The following is an 18,637-nucleotide window of genomic DNA, read 5'->3' as shown; positions in this document are numbered from 1 at the left end:
TTTGAATGGAAATGGCCTGCACATGGGCCACATTACCGACCTAGAGGCCGCAGTGCTCACTAGAGTGCCACAGTCTCTTCAAACAGCTGATCAGTGGAGTTGCCAGGTGTAGGATCTCCACTGATCTGATATTGATGACCTATCCTAAGGATAGGCCATCAATATCAAAATCTTAGAGAAGCTTTTTAAAGGAAATGTGTCACTCATAATTTTTTCTGCTAGTTAAAGATAGTGTCATGGTTTCTCCATACGGTAGTGTGCTTCTGGTTGCCAGGGGAACCAAGAACGTGGCCCGGCCCTCTCTGACATTGGATCCCTGGGCCAATGAGGAAAGACGTGGGGGCTCCCAAACATCAGGGCACACAGGCAGCATTGCTATACGTGAGTGTGTCCCTGCTTAGTATAAAAGTCAGCATCTGCAGTGAGCAGATGCCAGTGAATTTCTGTTCTTGTGGATGTCCCTGCTGTTGCATTGTGGTATTGCATTTATAGCGTTCTTGGCACTTTGTTAACTGACTGGCTTTTGACCCTGATACTGTACGACTATTCTTATTGCTTCTGTTTGTTTGTTCCCTGTTTGTTCTTCGCTCCCTCACATACTTAGTACAGGGACCGTCGACTAGTTGTGGGGTCACTGCTTAGGGTGACCGTGCAAGTAGGCATGGATAGCTGGTCTGGTAAGTTTTATGGCTACACTATCCCTATGTACGTATGTGCTACATTGTCGTCATACCCCAACATATTCACCAGGCGAACCTAACTTTGTATGTTGTTTCACATAATGAATCCTGTTTGCAAATTGGTGGAACAAATATAGAGTCAATCCCTGATGGTCCAGAACCTAGCCCAAAGTGTTCAGAAACAGGAAAGGACTCAGGGGTCATTGGTCAGTAGTTTGACTTCTTTGCCTATGGAATCCAAACTTAAACTGCCTTAGAAGTTTGCAGGCAATAGGAAGCTATTTTTGGCCTTCAAGGAGAGCTACAGGATTTACTTGAAACTGAGACCCCTATCTTCAGGTTTGGAGCAGCAGCGGGCTGGAATTGTTATTTCACTATTACAGGGGGATCCCCAGGAATGGGCATTCTCTCTTAACTCTGACTCGCCTGTTTTAGCTTCCGTTGTCAATTTTTTTTTTCTGCACTAGACCTGTTTTAAGATGAGCCGGACAAAGCAGTATATGCAGAGAGTGTAAATTTGTATTTTTAAAACAGGGGTCCCCGTTTGTGCAAGAGAACTGTGCGGAGTTCAGGAAATGGTGTGTTGCTTCCAGCTGGAATTACCCTGCTTTAAGGTGCCAATTCTGCAGCGGGCTGTCTGAAAGTTAAAAAGACTTATTGGTTAGATACCCTAACCCCGATACCCTTGAAGAGACCTTGAAGCTAGTGGTTTGTTTGGATCACCGGCTTAGGGAATGTAGTAGGAAAATGTGGTTCTGCAGCTTCTCAGGTCTACTCCTTATATGGTTCCTGCATCCCATACACCTATTCCTGACAAAGAAGAACACATGCCGCTTGATGCTACCTCTCTCTCTCTCTCTCTGGAACAGCAAACCCGCAGTAGACATCAGAGGCTCTGTTTTTATTGCGGTGCTGTCAACCATTGGGTCAAGTCATGTTTCAAGTGCCTTCCACGAGATATGTTGACAGATTTGAGAGAGGTTGAGAAAGGATTTGTGGTAAAAAAGGTACTTTATGATGTCTCAAAGAGAATTATGTTACCTATTTGTCTGCAATTTAGGAGTAAAAAATTAACTAGGGAGGCTTTTATAGATTGTGGAGCCACAGTGAAATTTATTAAGATTTACATTATCTTTAAGTCTCCCCTTATCCTCCTTACCTTTTCCGGTTCATGTAGAGGCTATTGACTCAACTATTTCGGTATTAAATTCTGTACTCCCGAGGTCATCATGTCTGTGGGTGTCCTTTACTCTGAAATCTGTTCCCTGTTAGTTGTGAAGGAACTACCTGTTGATGTTCTGTTAGGTATTCCTAACCTGAATAATGAATTTCAGGAACCTAGTTCAAATTTTCTTCCTCCACACAGAAACTTTGACTGCACAATTCATTTGATTCCAGATTCCAAGTTTCCCAAAGGGCGGATTTTAAATCCGCCAGGTCCAGAGCACCAGGCCATGAAAGAATACATTAACGAAAGTCTGGTAAAGGGGCATATTAGACTGTCTGTCTCTCCTATGGGGACAAGAGTCTTTTTTTTTAAGAAAAAGGATGGTGGTCTCAGACCTTGTGTTGCCTCTCTGGAGCTTAATAAAATCATAGTCGAGAACCGCTATCCTTTGATACCGGATCTCTTTAATCAGTTCCAGGGAGCCAAATGGTTCACCAGACTAGACCTCCAGGAGTCTTATAATCTCATCTATATCACAGAAGGGCATGAGTGGAAGACAGCATTTAATACCCCACTTTGAATACTTTGTGATGCCATTTGGTTTAAGTAATGCTCCTGCGGTCTTTCAATATTTTATGAATGATTTGTTGGAATATTTTTGGTTGTTTATCTTGGAGATATTTTGGTATATTCTCCAGATTTTAATCCTCATGTTTAACATGTTAAGTCCATCTTACAGATTCTGTGTGATAATTTGTTTTCTGTGAAATGGGGAAAATGTTGGTCTGGAGTCAAAGAGGTGCCATTCTTGGGGTATATCATAACCCCAGACTCCTTTCTCATGGATCCAAGTAAGACTCAGGTGATTAATGACTAGGTACAACTAGGGGCATACATATAATTAATTGGGCCCCATAGCAGGTATCTGAATTGGGCCCCCATGGTCCTTCCTAAGCACCTCTGACTACCCATTCCTGGTCCCTCCAACCTTCTACCCCAGCCCCTCCCCTCCATCACCCATAAACTGTGCCTTAAGAAGGTGGTACATTACACAATATTACTGTTTTTGATAAACTGGTGCTTACGAAACAACATGTACACATAGGCTGACATTAGTAGGTATAATGTACTATATAGCACTACCGTCCAAGCCCCGCATTTACATTACTGTTAGTTTTCCAAACAAAAAATAAACTAAAAAAGATCTTATATTTTAAGCATCCGTTACGCTGATTTATGCACATTTTGCATCCATTTTAGCCATTTTCGTCTGAGATATGTTATTTTAGATGAAAAAAACTGATCTCAGACGGAAATGGCTAAAGAGGATGCAAAATGTGCATAACTGAGCATAACGGATGCTTAAAATACAGGATCTGTGTTTTGTTTATTTATCTCTTCTTCTGACGGATCAGAAGAGCTGAAAACTAAACAGTCATGTGAACGCTGCCTAAGGCTTCATTCCTATCTCAGGTCAATGTATCTGGCAAGCTGTTCTCACAGAGAACATCCTGCCAGAGTTCACCGAATCCAGCATTGCTAGATTCTACCATTCACCGCCTGACCCCATAGAAAAGGGATGCCCAACCTGCAGCCCTCCAGCTGTTGAAAAACTACAACTCCCAGCACGCCTGGACAACCTACAGCTATTAGGGCATGCTGGGAGTTGTAGTTTTGCAACAGCTGGAGGGCTGCAGGTTGAGCTTCCCTGCTGTAGACTATAATGGGATTCAGACGCTTTCCAGCAGGGTTTCGTTACATAAACTGTTCTACTGGTGAAGGGCAGAATCCAGCAATGCTGGATCTGGTGAACTCTGGCAGGATGTTCTCTACCAGATGCCATTCACCAGATATGTTAATGAAGACTAATATGGCATCAAAAGGCAATAATCAGATGACTTTATTTTGTCTTGTTTAAGTAAAATGAAACATCTGAAATACAGAAGCCCAAAAGCCAGTGATCACAGACTAACAGCACAAGCCAGAATCTCAGACACACACATTATATATATATATATATATATATATACGGATGTAGCAGAGTTAAAGGGGTTGTCCAGGGTAAACTCTGAAGTTTGTGTTAACTGTGCTACATCTGTATGTATATAAATATATATATATATATATATAACTGTGGGCTTTATATATATATATATATATATATATATAATGTGAACTGTTACGCCCTCCTGCGGGGTTGTTTTGGGCAGAAAACAGGAACACCGACACCTTTGTAACTTGTGCGTCAGAATGTTGCTAGTTTATTTTGCAAGTTGCTCAAAATAACAAACAAAACCAAAAACAAACAATAGCCATCTGGCTCAGGCCTATCTCACTCGGCAGCCCTAGCTAAACTCAAACACAAAACACAAAGAGCATTTTCAAGGGGAAAACAGAGCAACTTACAGTTCAGTAGTTAGACAGAAAAGCGACCGCCCTCAGAGCTCCTAGGCTTGCAGCTTCTCAAACAGACTGCGCACACTCCCAGAGAGAGAGCTCCTAGGTCAGGGCTGCTGACTTAATTAGTACATCTGTGTGAGCAGTCCCCCCAGGCAGGTAAAACCCGGACTGGCTCCGGGTGGTCAGTGAACCCACCCAACTCTTCCCTGACCGGGTCCAGGACCCTAAACTGGCTTTCTTTTTCCCAGGAATCTTCTGGAAACAAAGAAAACCAAACCTTCATGGAGCCTTTTAACACATGAAGTGCCGGAAACTTGGTGCAATGTACACACCATCCAGCACTTTCTCTGCCAAACATTGTGACACCCTGTCACAATATATATATATATATATATACACTCACCGAAAGAATTATTAGGAACACCTGTTCTATTTCTCATTAATGCAATTATCTAGTCAACCAATCACATGGCAGTTGCTTCAATGCATTAAGGGGGGTGGTCCTGGTCAATACAATCTCCTGAACTCCAAACTGAATGTCAGAATGGGAAAGAAAGGTGATTTAAGCAATTTTGAGCGTGGCATGGTTGTTGGTGCCAGACGGGCCAGTCTGAGAATTTCACAATCTGCTCAGTTACTGGGATTTTCACGCACAACCATTTCTAGGGTTTACAAAGAATGGTGTGAAAAGGGAAAAACATCCAGTATGCGGCAGTCCTGTGGCAAAAATGCCTTGTGGATGCTAGAGGTCAGAGGAGAATGGGCCGACTGATTCAAGCTGATAGAAGAGCAACGTTGACTGAAATAACCACTCGTTACAACCGAGGTATGCAGCAAAGCATTTGTGAAGCCACAACATGCACAACCTTGAGGCGGATGGGCTACAAAAGCAGAAGACCCCACCGGGTACCACTCAGCTCCACTACAAATAGGAAAAAAAGGCTACAATTTGCACGAGCTCACCAAAATTGGACTGTTGAAGACTGGAAAAATGTTGCCTGGTCTGATGAGTCTCGATTTCTGTTGAGACATTCAAATGGTAGAGTCCGAATTTGGCGTAAACAGAATGAGAACATGTATCCATCCTCTGATGGCTACTTCCAGCAGGATAATGCACCATGTCGCAAAGCTCGAATCATTTCAAATTGGTTTTTTGAATATGACAATGAGTTCACTGTACTAAAATGGCCCCCACAGTCACCAGATCTCAACCCAATAGAACATCTTTGGGATGTGGTGGTACGGGAGCTTCGTGCCCTGGATGTGCATCCCTCAAATCTCCATCAACTGCAAGATGCTATCCTATCAATATGGGCCAACATTTCTAAAGAATGCTATCAGCACCTTGTTGAATCAATGCCACGTAGAATTAAGGCAGTTCTGAATGCAAAAGGGGGTCCAAAACCGTATTAGTATGGTGTTCCTAATAATTCTTTAGGTGAGTGTATATATATATATATATATATATATATATATATATATATACACAGGTGAAACTCAAAAAATTAAAATATTGTGCAAAGTTCATTTATTTCAGTAATGCAACTTAAAGGGTGAAACTAATATATGTGAAACACTCATTACATGCAAAACGAGATATTTCAAGCCTTTGTGTGTTATAATTTGGATGATTATGACTTACAGCTTATGAAACCCCAAAGTCCAAATTTTGAGGTCCCCTTTGCTCAGGGGGTATGGATTATTAGCTGACTAGAGTGTGACACTTTGAGCCTAGAATATTAAACCTTTTTTTTTTTTTACAATATTCAAATTTTAACCCCTTAAGGACCCTATTTCACCTTAAGGACTTGGCCATTTTTTGCAAATCTGACCAGTGTCACTTTAAGTACTGATAACTTTAAAACACTTTGACTTATCCAGGCCATTCTGAGATCGTTTTTTCATCACATATTGTACTTCATGACACTGGTAAAATGGAGTAAAAAAAAAAATTTTTTGCATAAAAAAAAATAATAATTTACCAAAAATTTGGAAAAATGTGCAAATTTCTAAGTTTCAGTTTCTCTAATTCTGTAATACATAGTAATACCCCCAAAAATTGTGATGACTTTACATTCCCCATATGTCTACTTCATGTTTGAATTATTTTGGGAATGATATTTTATTTATTGGGGATGTTACAAGGCTTAGAAGTTTAGAAGCAAATCTTGAAATTTTTCAGAAATTTACAAAAACCCAATTTTTAGGGACCACTACAGGTCTGAAGTCACTTTGCGAGGCTTACATAATAGAAACCGCCAAAAAATTACCCTATTCTATAAACTACACCCCTCAAGGTATTTAAAACTGATTTTACAAACTTCGTTAACCCTTTAGGTGTTGCACAAGAGTTATTGGCAAATGGATATGAAATTTGAGAATTTCATTTTTTTGCCTAATTTTCAATTTTAACCCATTTTTTACACTAACAAAGCAAGGATTAACAGCCAAACAAGACTGTATCTTTATTGCCCTGACTCTGCCGTTTACAGAAACACCCCATATGTGGCCGTAAACTGCTGTACGGGCACACAGTAGGGCGTAGAGGGAAAGGTGCGCCGTATGGTTTTTGGAAGCCAGATTTTGCTGGACTGGTTTTTTGACACCATGTCCCATTTGAAGCCCCCCTGATGCACCCTTAGAGTAGAAACTCCATAAAAGTGACCCCATCTAAGAAACTACACCCCTCAAGGTATTCAAAACTGATTTTACAAACTTTGTTAACCCTTTAGGTGTTGCACAAGATTTAATGGAAAATAGAGATACAATTTCAAAATTTAACTTTTTTGGCAGATTTTCCATTTTAATATTTTTCTTCCAGTTACAAAGCAAGGGTTAACAGCCAAACAAAACTCAGTATTTATGGCCCTGATTCAGTAGTTTACAGAAACACCCCATATGTGGTCGTAAACTACTGTACGGGCACACAGCAGGGCGCAGAAGGAAAGGAATGCCATACGGTTTTTGGAAGGCAGATTTTGCTGGACTGGTTTTTTTGACACCATGTCCCATTTGAAGCCCCCCTGATGCACCCCTAGAGTAGAAACTATGGGATAGGGTGGCAGTTTTGTTGGTACTAGTTTGGGGTACATATGATTTTTGGTTGCTCTATATTATACTTTTTTGTGCGGCAAGATAACAAGAAATAGCTTTTTTGACCCTTTTTTTTTTTGCTATTTACAACATTCATCTGACAGGTTAGATCATGTGGTAATTTTATAGAGCAGGTTGTCTCGGACGCGGCGATACCTAATATGTATACAATTTTTTTTATTTATGTAAGTTTTACACAATGATTTCATTTTTAAAACAAAAAAAATGTTTTATTGTCTCCATAGTCTAAGAGCCATAGTTTGTTCAGTTTTTGGGCAATTATCTTAAGTAGGGTCTCATTTTTTGCGGGATGAGATAAAGATTTGATTAGCACTATTTTGGGGTGCATATTACTTTTTTATCGCTTGCTATTACACTTTTTGTGACGTAAGATGACAAAAAATTGCTTTTTTTACACCGTTTTTATTTTTATTTTTTTACGGTGGTCATCTGAGGGGTTAGGTCATGTGATATTTTTATAGAGCCGGTCGATACGGATGCGGCGATACCTAATATGTATACTTTTTTTTTATTTATTTAAGTTTTCCACAATGATTTCTTTTTTGAAACAAAAAAAATCATGTTTTAGTGTTTCCATAGTCTAAGAGCCATAGTTTTTTCAGTTTTTGGGCGATTATCTTGGGTAGGGTATGATTTTTGCGGGATGAGATGACGGTTTGATTGGTTCTATTTTGGCGTACATGCGACTTTTTTGATCACTTTTATTACCTTTTTTGGGAAGTAAGGTGGGCAAAATTTCAATTTCCTCATAGTTTTTATTTTTTTATTTTTATGGCGTTCACCGTGCGGGGAAAGTAACATGACTGTTTTATAGATCAGGTCGTTACGGACGCGCCGATACCAAACATGTGTAGGGAATTTCATTTTTTTCATTTTTTTCATTTTTAATCAGTGATAAATGTGTTTTTGAATTTTTACTTTTTTTTTCTTTTTTTTTTTCTTTTTTTTTTACCCAGACCCACTTGGTTCTTGAAGATCCAGTGGGTCTGATGTCTGCATAATACAGTACAGTACACTATATAGTGTTTTGTACTGTATTTTACTTACACTTTGTCTGAACAGATCTATGCCTTTAGCACAGATCTGTTCAGCACCATGGACAGCAGAATGCCTGAGAAGGCGTCCTGTTGCCATGGGAACCCTCCCCGTCTGCTCAGTTGTGGCCACAACTTCGCAGACGGAGAAGGGTTAGGAGGGGGGCTGTCTGGGGGCTGCCTGGGGGCTCTCTCCTTCTCCATCGGGGGGCTGCAAAGGCACAGCAGCCCCCCGATGGGAGAGGGAGCTCCCTCTTACTGTTAACTTTTTCCATACAGCGGTCCGTACGGACCGCAGTATGCAAAGGGTTAAACGGCTGACATCTGCACAGATGTCAGCAGTTTATACCAGAGTGTCAGCAATGTGCAGGGGGGGTGCAAAATCGATATTTTAGGCAAACTAAAGTTTCCGCGGGGATCAGAAACTGCAGAAAGCGCAGCAAACCGCAGGCCGATTGCCTGGCGTTGTGACAGGATGCCGGCTGAATGATTTCAGCCGGCATCCTGTTCGGATTAACCCCCCGATTTAAACTTAGGACGTACCGGTTCGCCCTGAGTCCTTAAGGATTCGGGAAATAGGGCGTACCGGTACGCCCTAAGTCCTTAAGGGGTTGCATTAATGCAATTCCTTTTAATTTGCATTACTGAAATAAATGGACTTTTGCACGATATTCAAATTTTTTGAGTTTCACCTGTATATATATATATATATACACACACATACATTATACAAGCATACATGTATTATCATACTTGGCCACGCCTCTAACTCCGCCCAAAGCATAATTACTGACTCCACCACAGCTGCAGCTGCTGGGGATCAGCTAGGTGAGTATACAGTAAGTTCCTTTATTTTACAGCATGTGGAGCCCCTGGGACAATTTTATTTCTTGTGCTTCAATATCCATTTAAATATTAGCACATAAATCATTGGATTATTGATATTTTAAGGTACAAATTGCACCAAATAATGAAATTATGGTCTAAACCATACAGATAGTTTAGAAACCATACAGATAATTTAGTAAGGAGCCATTTGGTAAATATAATAATGCACATTTAAGCATTAATTCCCCAGGTCAAAAGGAGGGACAATTAAGGAGGGAAGAGGGACAGAGGGACTTGGGTCAAAAAGAGGGACACTTGGGAGGCATGCATAACAGCAGAGGAGAATGCTGCAGTGTGCGAGGACAGGGAAGATGAGCAGAGTATGGGAGGAGAGAACAGGGCAGGAGAGGGGAAGCTTATCATGGCAACAGCACATCTTGCTGTAGTTGCTGAAAAATGGACCTATCATCAGCAGTACAGCCAATATGGACATGTGCAGGTTGCTGCTAGATGCTAGAGGTAACAAATTGATTTAACCTGAATTAGTGTAAAAAACAAAAAAAAATCATACTTACCTCCTCCATTTGCTAGTGTCACCACTCCAGCCGGAAAGATGGCGCAAGCAAATAGAGGGGTAAGTATGATTTAATTTTTTTTCAGTTAATTTTACACAGTTTTTACTCTCAGATGCCGTGATCATGAACGTGGCAACTGAGGGGTAAAATGATGGGGAGCGGCGCTATCGAGCTACGTAACGAAAGTAATTTGTCACCAAGCAATTTTTTTTTTTTATTTGGCGTAGCAGCCAAATATAATTTTTAAGAAATTCACTCATCTCTAGTCTTAAGGTTTTGTTAAAAAATCTGTGCCTAACTTTATTGGTCATTATGAGATGAAATTATCAACCCTGTGTTGTTCCGCCTGAAATTACCTGACTTGTTCAATATTCATAATGTGTTCCATAAGATACATTATTCCCCTGATTTCACAGGAACCTCCTGGTCCAGGGGAGGTAGAAGGTGAGACTGAGCATGGGCGCAAGGGCGGCAGCGCTACCTGGCGTGCAGGGTAGCTGGCGTGAGTGTGTCCCTGCATAATATAAAGCCTGGCATCTGCAGTGAGCAGATGCCGGTGAATTTCTGTTCCTCTGGCACTCCCTGTTCCACTGTGGTATTGCGTCTAATTTGGCTGTGGACTTCTGGTTCTGGTATCATGACTATGTGCTATCTAAGTATAATTGGGATTGGGCCGATAATGATGAAAAGTGATCTGTACAGAGCAAGAATTGGTGTCTTGGCTTAGTGGCCATTGCAAAAATTGCAGGATTTTAGAATTTTTTGTAAATATATATAGTAACATAGAAACTTAAAAATAATATTACTAAATATTATTTAAAATATGTTTATATGTACGGTGTAGTGGGAAGTGACTTCCTGCAGCAAAAGTTGAGTACATGTATGGTGCGCGGATCCGGCTGGCATAGAAGCTATGCAGGGGCCAGCTGACAGCTGCAACGGGTGCCACCCCCAGGGCGTCCCAGGTGTAGGAAATGCAGAGTGGTGTAGTGCGGCACACCTGTCTCTTTATGTGTGTCATGGTGCTCCTTCCTGGTGTGACACAGTGAGAGGTTTGGTATGGGAAAACAGGTATTTTCCTCCCAGCATGTGCTGCTGGGCTGATTTACAGCCAGGTGAGGTCAAATACTGGACCGAATTTTAAATGCCAGTCTGGGTTTTGCTAACACCTGGCTGTCCTTAAATAGGAAGCTGGGCTCTGAAGCCATGTCTCTGTGTTGGGATCTGGGAGCCTTGGGTCTGGATGAAGGCTTGCTACCTGTTTGGCATGAAAACAGGTTGGTGCTGCTATCAGCAAGGAGTCTTTGAGGCAGAATTGATGCATGGTGTGAATTACTACCAACATCGCAAGGTGACTTTTTGTTTAAATATGACTGCTTGTATTGTCACTTGCCTAAAGTGTGAATAAAACACTAAACTGTTTGATCCAAAGAACTTGTTGTTGCTTCTGTAATGCATCCGCTAATCCTGTCTACCAGAGAAAGTACCCACAATTGGTTGAGGATGCGGGCAAGAGCAGTGAGGCTGGGGTGAACGCCGATATTTTTGGTTTCTGCATTTTTCAGGCACGGTTGTATGTCGTACATTAAACCAGCTGTATTAAAACCGGTGCCCCACTACAAAATGGAGGCTGTTGTGAAGGCCCTCATGGAGGCTAATCTGCAGCAGTGAGAGACAAACCTGCAGCGATGTGAGGGTAATAAACAGCAGCAGGAGACTAACCAGCTGCTGCTACAACACGTGATGGCTTTGCAGACAGCAAGAGCAACCCCAAGCTTCCACGATGCCTGGAAAGCAGTCCGTGCCGCGATTCCTAAGATGACCCCCACAGGCGACATCGAAACCTACCTGGCAATGTACGAGAAAGTGGCCATCAAGGAAAAGCTACCCCATAACCAGTGGGCTGAGGTCATTCCTGGCATCCGATTCCCAGCGGGTGTATTTCGACTTGCCGGACGATCAAGCGGCCGACTACCAAAAAGTAAAGGGTGAGATTTTGGCTAGACGGGGGGTGAATGTGTTGGTCCGGGCCCAGCGGGGGTTTATGCCGGCTGAGCCTGTGAGGACCCAGTATTATGACTTACTCCACCTCTTGCAAAAGTGTCTACAGCCTGATGTGCTGAGTCTCCCGGCTATGCTAGATAGACTATTAGCCGATATGTTCTGGAGGGCTTTGCCATACTTCTCCCAGCATTGGATCAGTCAGGTGTCTCCTGGCAATGCCCTTGAGATGGTGGACCTGGTGGAACGCTATGAAGCTACCAGGAATCTAAAGGAGAGTTCGGCCGGGAGGGGGGTCGGCAAACCCCAGAAATCTCTAACCCAGGCCTGTAGATTTGAGCCGATAAAACCTGCCCGGGATGTATCCATGGCGGACCTGGCTCCGATACTCTGCTGGCGGTGTCAGGAGCCTGGCCATGTAAGGGCTGACTGTCCCCATCGGGCTGAGCCCATGGACACTAACTATGGCTACCGTTAGTCGCTATATGCCAGGAGGCTGTGTGCAACAGGTACCCCAGAGTCTCTAGATCACTTGTGCCAGGTGGAAGTGGGAGACACTCCGGCAGAGGCTCTGCTGGACTCAGGGAGTCTGGTGACCCTAGTAAGGGTTACCCTGGTGTGGTCCACTAAGTATACTGGCCGGAAAGTTGGGGTGATGTGCATCCACGGAGACTTAAAAGACTACCCTGCCGTGCTGCTGTCTCTAACCACGGTGGCCGGTAGATGGACTTCCAAGGTGGCTGTCGCCACAAATCTACATTATGAACTTATAATTGGGAGAGCTTCCCAGCACTGTGGCCTGCTATAAAAATGACTGATACCCATGAGACAGGGGTAACCCTAGCAGAGTGACCCGGCTCAGGGGGGAGACCAGAACCCTGGGAACATGAGACCGAAATGCCAGCAGTAGGGGTGACCGTCTCTTCGGTGGAAGAGGGGGAGACAATTCCGCTAAGTGTGATGGTGGAGGACTTGCCGCCAGGTCCTGAATTGGCAGACCTCAATGTCTCCGGGGATAATTTTGGTACCGCCAATGCCGGGACCCAAGACCAATCCCACGCCTGGGAAAATGTGTTAATAGTAGATGGTGAACCACAACAACCTGGGGCAGAGTCAGTGTTTTTCCCGTTTTGTGGTTCATTAAGATATGTTGTATCGGGTAAACCAACTACGGGGTGAGCCTATTGAACAGTTTGTGGTCCCCAAGGCTTACCGCAAGAGGGCATCAACACATCTTAGTCATTCTACACTACCCCACTCGGTACCCGGAGGCGGTGCCACTGCAAAATACCTCGGCCAAACTCATAGCTAAGGAGTTAATGGAGATGTTTTCCTGAGTAGGACTACCTAAAGAGGTTCTGACCGACCAAGGGACCCCTTTTAAGTTCAAGGTGATGAGGGAATTCTGTAAGTTGCTGCACATAAAACAACCATGGACGTCCATTTATCATCCGCAAGCGGACGGTCTGGAAGAACGGTTTAACCAAACATTAAAAAATATGTTGAAAAAGGTAGTGTCTAAAGATGGGAAGGACTGGGACCTCCTTCTGCCCTATCTCATGTTCGCAGTGCGAGAGGTACTCCAGGCCTCTACTCGGTTCTCGCCCTTCGAACTGCTATATGGCAGACACCCTCGCGGTCTCTTGGACGTGGCCAAAGAGGCGTGGGAACAACAACCCACTCCACATAAAAGTGTTATTGCGTACGTTACCCAGATGCAAGATCAGATAGAGACAGTGTTGCGTCTTGTTAGGGAGCATATGGAGGCAGCTCAGCGAGCCCAGAGCCGGGTCTATAATCGGCAGGCTCGGGTCCGGATCTTTAACCCGGGTGATCAGGTTTTGGTTCTGGGGCCGACCGTGGACAGTAAGTTCCTGGCTAGGTGGCAGGGGCCCTACGAGGTACTTGAGAAAATGGGAGATGTAAAGTACAAGGTACATCAGCCAGGGCGGCAAAAGCCAGAGCAGGTTTACCATGTGAATTTACTCAAACCGTTGAAAGATACAGTAACCTCAAATCCCAAGTGAACAAAATAGAGGCGATACGGAATTGGCCCCGACCTGTCACCACTAGGCAAATAAAGTCATTTCTGGGAATGGTGGGCTATTACATGAAGTTTGTTCCCCACTTTGCTACTCTAGCCACGCCCTTGACAGGACTCTTGAAGGGACACAAGTCAATGATGGTTTGCTGGGATTATCGGGCGGAAGAGGCTTTCTCCGCTTTAAAGTCGGCCCTGTGTGGGTCCCCAGTTTTGGTGATGCCCGACTTCATTGTGAATTCGAATATTGCCCCCGCCGCTCTTCACTGCTGGTGACTGATCACTCCCCTCTCAAGTGAATGAGCCAGGCCAAGGACAGAAATGCCCAGGTCACCCGATGGTTTCTCTCCCTACAAAACTTTACGTTTTCGGTGGAACACAGGGCAGGCCGGTTACAGGGAAACGCCCCAGGGTTGAACAAATGTGACACAGTGAGATGTTTCATCTGGGAAAACAGGCAGTTTCCACCCAGCATGTGCCGGACCATATTTTAAATTCCGGTCCGGGTTTTGGCAGCACCGCCTAACGGAGGATCGCGTTCCGGAGGCGGCAGCCCTGTGCAGAGTCACGCATATACGCGTCATCTCGCGAGACACGAGATTTCCTGTGAATGTGCGCACACAGGCGCGCGCGTTCACAGGATCGGAAGGTAAGCGAGTGGATCTCCAGCCTGCCAGCGGCTATCGTTCGCTGGCAGGCTGAAGATGCGATTTTTTTAACCCCTAACAGGTATATTAGATGCTGTTTTGATAACAGCGTCTAATATACCTGCTACCTGGTCCTCTGGTGGTCCCTTTTGTTTGGATCGACCACCAGAGGACACAGGCAGCTCAATAATAAGTAGCACCAAACACCACTACACTACACCCCCCCATGTCACTTATTAACCCCTTATTAACCCCTGATCACCTCATATAGACTCCCTGATCACCCCCCTGTCATTGATCACCCCCCTGTCATTGATCACCCCCTTGTAAGGCTCCATTCAGACGTCCGTATGTTTTTTACGGATCCACGGATACATGGATCGGATCCGCAAAACACATACGGACGTCTGAATGGAGCCTTATAGGGGGGTGATCAATGACAGGGGGGTGATCACCCCATATAGACTCCCTGATCACCCCCCTGTCATTGATCACCCCCCTGTCATTGATCACCCCCCTGTCATTGATCACCCCCCTGTAAGGCTCCATTCAGACGTCCGTATTTTTTTACGGATCCACGGATACATGGATCGGATCCGCAAAACACATACGGACATCTGAATGGAGCCTTATAGGGGGGTGATCAATGACAGCGGGGTGATCACCCCATATAGACTCCCTGATCACCCCCCTGTCATTGATCACCCCCCTGTCATTGATCACCCCCCTGGAAGGCTCCATTCAGACTTCCGTATGTTTTTTATGGATCCACGGATACATGGATCGGATCCGCAAAACACATAGACGTCTGAATGGAGCCTTACAGGGGGGTGATCACCCCATATAGACTCCCTGATCACCCCCCTGTCATTGATCACCCCCCTGTAAGGCTCCATTCAGACGTCCGTATGTTTTTTACGGATCCACGGATACATGAATCGGATCCGCAAAACACATACGGACGTCTGATTGGAGCCTTATAGGGGGGTGATCAATGACAGGGGGGTGATCACCCCATATAGACTCCCTGATCACCCCCCTGTCATTGATCACCCCCCTGTCATTGATCACCCCCCTGTAAGGCTCCATTCAGACGTCCGTATGTGTTTTGCGGATCCGATCCATGTATCCGTGGATCTTTAAAAAAACATACGGACGTCTGAATGGAGCCTTACAGGGGGGTAATCAATGACAGGGGGGGTGATCACCCCATATAGACTCCCTGATCACCCCCCTGTCATTGATCACCCCCCCCCCCCCCCCCGGAAGGCTCGATTCAGAATTTTTTTTGGCCCAAGTTAGCGGAAATGTATTTACTTATTTTTTTCTTACAAAGTCTCATATTCCACTAACTTGTGTCAAAAAATAAAATCTCACATGAACTCACCATACCCATCACGGAATCCAAATGCGTAAAATTTTTTAGACATTTATATTCCAGACTTCTTCTCACGCTTTAGGGCCCCTAAAATGCCAGGGCAGTATAAATACCCCACATGTGACCCCATTTCGGAAAGAAGACACCCCAAGTTATTCCGTGAGGGGCATATTGAGTCCATGAAAGATTGAAATTTTTGTCCCAAGTTAGCGGAAAGGGAGACTTTGTGAGAAAAAAAAAATAAAAAATCAATTTCCGCTAACTTGTGCCAAAAAAATAAATTTCTATGAACCCGCCATGCCCCTCATTGAATACCTTGGGGTGTCTTATTTCCAAAATGGGGTCACATGTGGGGTATTTATACTGCCCTGGCATTTTAGGGGCCCTAAAGCGTGAGAAGAAGTCTGGGATCTAAAAATGCCCTCATAAATGGAATTTGGGCCCCTTTGCGCATCTAGGCTGCAAAAAAGTGTCACACATGTGGTATCGCCGTACTCAGGAGAAGTTGAGCAATGTGTTTTGGGGTGTCATTTTACATATACCCATGCTGGGTGAGATAAATATCTTGGTCAAATGCCAACTTTGTCTAAAAAATGGGAAAAGTTGTCTTTTGCCGAGATATTTCTCTCACCCAGCATGAGTATATGCAAAAAGACACCCCAAAACACATTGCCCAACTTCTCCTGAGTACGGCGATACCACATGTGTGACACTTTTTTGCAGCCTAGGTGGGCAAAGGGGCCCACATTCCAAAGAGCACCTTTCGGATTTCACAGGTCATTTTTTACACATTTTGATTTCAAACTACTTACCACACGTTAGGGCCCCTAGAATGCCAGGGCAGTATAACTACCCCACAAGTGACCCCATTTTGGAAAATAGACACCCCAAGGTATTCCGTGAGGGGCATGGCGAGTTCCTAGATTTTTTATTTTTTGTCACAAGTTAGCGGAAAATGATGATTTATTATTATATATTTTTTTTCTTACAAAGTCTCATATTCCACTAACTTGTGACAAAAAATAAAAACTTCCTTGAACTCACTATGCCCATCACGAAATACCTTGGGGTGTCTTCTTTCCAAAATGGGGTCACTTGTGGGTAGTTATACTTCCCTGGCATTTTAGGGGCCCGAATGCGTGAGAAGTGGTTTGAAATCAAAATCTGTAATAAATGGCCGGTGAAATCCGAAAGGTGCTCTTTGGAATGTGGGCCCCTTCTGAGGCTTCAGAACTTCTGCCTCCATGGCCAGCAGAGCTTAGGGTGTTCTGGCTGGTGTTGGCATGTCAGACATTGACATGTCCCTGCACTCCCTTCCCCTGTTTAGGGAAACCTGTAACTGACTGGAAACTTCTGCCCCACCCTTCCGGCAGGAAGCAAGACTGGCCCACCTCAGCCCAAAGGGGGGAGATCAGAATGGCAAGTTCCATTCTCTGTAACTATAGCTCTGCCATCTGCACTGCCACCTGCTGGTGAACCAGGCACACCACATGTGAACAGTTGCATAACAAGATAAGGAATGCACAGTGTATAGGACCTGGACAGAAATACAAAGATGACATTATATTAGCCTGTTAGTAGAGTTGAGCGGACACCTGGATGTTCGGGTTCGACGAGGTCGGCCGAACTTGAAAAAAAAGTTTGGGTTCGGGACCCGAACTTGACCCCGAACCCGAACCCCATTGAAGTCAATGGGGACCCGAACTTTTGGGCACTAAAATAGTCCTGGAAAGGGATAGAGGGCTGCAAAAGGCATCAAAATGTGCTTTAGAGCATGACAACTGTTCTGCAACAAATGTGGATAGGGAAATTACTTAAAATAACATAAAATACAGAAAAATTTTAAATAACAATCTGGATCTAGGAGTATGAGGTTGAGGAGGCGGTGGATGTGGCGGCGTAGGTTGATGTGGCGGTGTAGGTGGAAGCGGCGGTAAAGGAGGAATAGGTAGCCAACACTGATTTGTGTTATTTCTTATTTTTAAATTGGGGTATCCCCCAAAATATTGGGACATATAACAAAATAAAACAAAGAATAAGTGCACTTGAGTACAAGAATGGATGGTTGAGGCTGGTATAAATGTCTATTCTGCACAAGGTACGGACAAGTCCTGTGGGATCCATGCCTGGTTCATTTTAATAAACGTAAGCTTGTCCACATTGGCTGCGGCCTGTGATAATGCTCTCTGCCGTGCTAAACACACGTTCACACTATACACTGGCTGCAGGGCAGGTCAGCACCTCCAAGGCTGACAAAGCTTTTCCACATTTTGGCCATGCTAACCCTGCCTTCTCAGGTGCTGGTGGTGCCCCAGCTGCGTTGGCGACCTCTTCCTCCTCCTCTGCCTTCGCCTTGTGCTTGCACTGTGCCCCCGCTGTCAGGTGGGAATGCCATCATCAGCATGCGCTTGTAGTCGCGCATCTTCCGATCAGTAACAGATGTTTTCACTAAATTTAGTTCCCTGTCAGCAATGAAGAGCAGGGGTTCATTCACGCAAAAGGGGGTTCATGTCACCCAGCAATAGAACAGAGGATTTTGAGAGAACGAGGCCCATGTCACCCAGGCACAGCAGGGGTTCATTCACAGCAAAAGGCGGTTCTTGTCACCCAGCAATAGAACAGATGATTTTGAGAGATTTAGGCACCTGTCACCCAGGCACAGCAGGGGTTCATTCACAGCAAAAGGCAGTTCTTGTCACCCAGCAATAGAACAGAGGATTTTGAGAGATTTAGGCCCCTGTCACCCAGGCACAGTAGGGGTTCATTCACGG

This window comes from Bufo bufo, chromosome 9, assembly GCF_905171765.1.
Source record: "Bufo bufo chromosome 9, aBufBuf1.1, whole genome shotgun sequence".
Lineage (NCBI taxonomy): Eukaryota > Metazoa > Chordata > Amphibia > Anura > Bufonidae > Bufo > Bufo bufo.
This window is presented reverse-complemented; position numbering follows the sequence as displayed.